A 4,704-nucleotide genomic window follows, 5' to 3' on the forward strand; every position below is an offset into this window, starting at 1 on the left:
TGGTGTCGAATCGTACGGTGTCGAATAATTTGGTGTCGAATAAATCTGTGTCGAATCGAGCGGTGTCGAATCGAACGGTGTCGAATCGTACTGTGGTCAATAGAGTATCACCCGATGATTCAAAAGCATTCGCGCTTTAGGGCGGTAAGATTTTGGAATTGTTTGTATTATGTTTGTTATAGTTTTTTGTTCGCAAGAGCGTGATGACGTTGCGCTGCTGTTGTTAAATGAAATATCTGCAAACGATACATTTTTCTTTGGAGTTGACTGATTAATCCGTTGATATTGAGTATTATTATTGTGTCGGAAGGGTGTTGAGTGTTTTGGCAAAACGGAAGTTGTTTGAGGCAAAGCGTCCATTGGTTTTTCCGCGTCGTGAAAGTTTTCTCATTTCCTCCTCCTCTTCCTCCTCTTCCCCCTCTTCACCAGTCACAGCAGTTGTTTCCGCCATAGATGGATTTTCTTCTTTGCGAGAACGTTTTCTTGCTTTTTGGATAAAATATAGATATCGACGAAGTGCTCCGCCTACAATTTCCATTTTTCACCTTCATCAACAGGGGATTCGAGAATACGTCTCATTTTCTCGTCGAGACGCGAGAGCACGGTTCCGGGAGTGCGTGTGGTAGTAGCAGCGGTATTTTCCCCCGCTATTCGTTGTTGTATGACATGGTAAACCCCGCCACTAATATGAAATATATATTATTAGTTTTGTATCACTATTAGTATTTTTTGTATTATTATTATTATTTTGTATGTTTCTAGTATTATATATTAAAAAACCTTTATGTTATATCGCGCTATAGTTCCTGCCACTCGCTTATATAACCGACCGCGTAAACAGCACACGCGTGTGCGCCAACCCGCCGCGCTATAAGGCATGCAACTGACCTATAGCGACACGGCCCGGACACGTGCTTATCAGCCCGCAGGTGCATGCTGCAGCGCGCAAACATCCGCGTTCCACACGCCGACCCCGGACGGACCGTAGGCTGCTCCGGGGTATAAAAGCCGGCCGATTTCAGCAGTCAGGACCTATTCCTTTCTCGGCGCTCGAGGTGTTGACTCGAAAACCACTCCTAGAAGCCGAGCTCGAGGTGATGACTCAAGACTCTGATTCCACTACCGCTCTCCGAGGAGTTGACTCGGAGATACCGTTCCGGTCTTGAGGTGTTGACTCGAGATACCGACTTTCGACCGTTCCCGTCAAGGTGTTGACTCGACTTTCGGCATTCCGAGATGTTGACTCGGCCGTCATACCGACCGTCCCAGTCGAGGTGTTGACTCGACTTCCGGCATTCCGAGGTGGTGACTCGGCCGCCATACCGACCGTCCCCGTCGAGGTGTTGACTCGACTTCCGCCCGTTTCCGTTGAGGTGTTGACTCGACTTCCGGCACTCCGAGGTGTTGACTCGGCCGCCATACCGACTGCTAAGCTTCCATTGAGGTACAGCCTCGACTTCCGGCGGTCCGGCGCACAATCGGCCGTTGTAACCGCCACATCGTTAAATCAGTCGTTCTCACGACTCAATATTTAATACTGTATATAAGGTTCGTGTATATATCTTTCCCGCCGAATTAGAATTAAGTGATTATCGCGCCGACACAGTTCTTGCCGCGCCGAATTCTACCGACCGCGTCTATAAAAGCCGCGCATAAAAGATTCATACTTATCGACCGAATTCCCGCCATAAATTAGACAACGCTAATCTGATAGACCAACGCAACCGAATTAAAACTGTTTGTAAATATATATAATAGAACAAACCGAACATACATTACAGCATAAAAACCGAGTGTCGCAATTTCTCGCCTTCTCCTTCCTCAAACCTTGACACCGAGCTGTCTGGCAGGCGGAAGGCCGGGCGAAGCCGATAGAAAATCGGCTCCGTTAAAGTTGCAATCTTTCGAGATTATTCGTGAAAATCAGCACCAGTTTTTTTAGCCCGTTCCATGATTACTTGATAATTCGAGATAATAAAGCTGCAAGTATGGGCCCAATGATGTTCGGTAAAAAGCCTCCTTGTTGCACCAGCAGGTTTCTCTTGCATCTCCAAGTACCTCTTCGTTCCGCGATACGTCACAGCGCCGTTTTATATCGGATTAGGCGGTTCTTCTCTCTTTTTTCGAGCGGTACGTTACCTCTGAGCGTATTGTGGACGCATTCTCGAATACACGCAATAAATTTGTTATCTGCGTTTTGCAGAAAAGCAGCGCGTTGATTTTTATTTAGAAGACACAGAGCCTTCAGTAGACAGATGTTTTTCTTACCGAGAGAGCGCTTAGATCTAATATGCGCCCTTTGTTGCTTCTTCCGTTGCTGCTCCTTCGTCGCCGACGGCATCGTAGCTTCGAATGATGCCCTTCACTCATGTGCTTCGGGTTTTTATACGTTTGTTTTCACGGCAGATCTGCGGGGTACGTACACGTAATGATGCACATCGTTGGGAAAGATACACGTTCGAAAATGATATTCGTTCAGTGTTGATTGTTTCAAATCAAGCAGTAAATAAAATTCCCGCCCGCGCCCTGCGTGAACAATGGCGTGGCCGAGCTTGCGCTCTTTCCACACCAGCCACTGCAAAGCTTTGCGGGATTGCGTATCCGCGAGGCGATATCCACCGCGAGGAATAACGCCGATCTTTTTTGCGCGTAAAAAGTTTTTACGAAAAACCCGCATACATGTGGAAGCGATCGTGCATTCGATTGTGGTCGTGCATTCTTCGAACGGACATACGTTTCCTCGCTCGAGAAATATTTTGCGGAAAGCCATGCACGCTCGTCGCAAGATATCAACGTCATTGCGGCAATAACGCACTATTTCGCGTTAAAAATTGAGGACTGCGTTTTTGCACGTCTGTTCCACGTGTCACGAAAAAAAACGCTCGCGTTTTTCGCTAGACATACTATCCGGCGAGTAATTCAACGGCTGGTAACGCCCAGACTGATTCGCGAAGGTGTTAAATAAATGCGGAAAATATCTCTTTTCCATTCCTCCCCGCAAACCGAAAGTCTTCGGCAAAGGTGACAAACGCATCGGCATAGTTGATGCCATGGTGTAAGAAATAAGGTGAAACGTTGCGCATAAGGAACCACGTGATCATGAAGGGTGGAAGGGTGACCAATAAAGTTTTGATCCATTTTTGTGACGGAAAAATTAAATGCTATTATGATGTATTTGAAAGTTTAGACTAAAATTAAAATTAGATAAAATTAAAATTACCTAAAAGTTTAATTAAACTCAAATTTAAATTAGACAAATAAGCGGTCAATTAACCAAATAAATAAATAAATAAATAATACGATGTTACTTAATATAATGATATATAATGGGTTACTATAACAATTTTAGTGATAGTAATACATAAATTTTGTTATATGTGAGGGATAAATTACGTCAAAGTATGTGATAGATAATAAAACACAATCTGGTAACGTAAATAAAAAAATCTTTTTTCACTCTAAAAATTGTTTGTACTTGAACATTCACGGTGTAATATAGTAACTGTTTATATATAATAGTGTTGTAACGGCCTTTTACATACGCAGTAACTATTCAGAAAAAAAAACGTAGCGTGCTTTCCAGCAAGACACCGTGTAACACAGTATCCATTAGTGTGAGAAAGAGCATCAGTGTGTCTCACTCACACTAGTGGACACTAGTGTTACACAATGTTTAGCAGGAAAGCATATATATAGAACATCATGCAATTTTGGATCAAAATTTGATTGGTTCCTGCCATTTGCCATTGCCGCCATTTTCTTGGACGACTGCGCATCCTCGGAGCGGTTCACCTTATTTCTTACACCATGGTTGATGTTGTCACTAAATTTAGTATGACCGTTAATGCGATGATCTTTGTTCCGTGTAATATAACATGGGGATTTAACTCGACGCGTTTTTCCGTGATGTAGCGAAGGACGAACTGCGTGTAGAACGCCTTGGCATTGTGCGCGATGCAGATAATCTGCTTGAAACATTTTGTCGTTCTCGTAACGAAATCGACGAATTGCTTCACCGGATCATCCCGGAACACGAATTCGCGCACACCGCACCACCGACAACGTTCCGTCATGTCGTCCTTATTTGCGCACGTAACGCAACTCTGTTCCGCGACGTAAAAAGTGAGCACGTGAATTTTCACAGCCGCTGTATTTTTGAGCGTCTCGTCTTGTCGGGTCTCAAAATTGTAAAACACAAATGCGACGCGCGCGTTTTTCGCCTTGGCGATAAAATTTTCGCGTGCGAAAGGTCAAATGTAACAAAGATGGTTCACATCTTGACGCGACCTGCAAATGTTACAAAACGCGACGCCGCATTCGTGCCCCGCGCTTGCTGTTCTGTACAAACGCTCGCAATTGTCACAAAATTGCAAGGCGCTGCACACGCTCACGCGACCGTCTTTGTATGAATTTTCGGATCGGTGACGTTCGAGACACTCGCGTCCGTAAAATGTTCTTTTGCATCGCTCGCATCGAATTAATTCTACTTCTTCCGATTCGCACGACGACACACCGCGACAACGTGGACATTTATGCGAGCATCAATGAACTCCTCGGGATGATAAGACAGATTGCAAGGAATAGAGTATCCCTTACTCCCCGCCGCCGCTCTTAATCTTTAGAGGACGGGGTTGGTCGATATTTCGACCACCCAACGAACACAAACTATTTGATAGTTTTAAGGTGAAATTGATGTGCTTAATA

This window comes from Pseudomyrmex gracilis, unplaced genomic scaffold, assembly GCF_002006095.1.
Source record: "Pseudomyrmex gracilis isolate BER0280 unplaced genomic scaffold, ASM200609v1 scaffold_2245, whole genome shotgun sequence".
Classification (NCBI taxonomy): Eukaryota; Metazoa; Arthropoda; class Insecta; order Hymenoptera; family Formicidae; genus Pseudomyrmex; species Pseudomyrmex gracilis.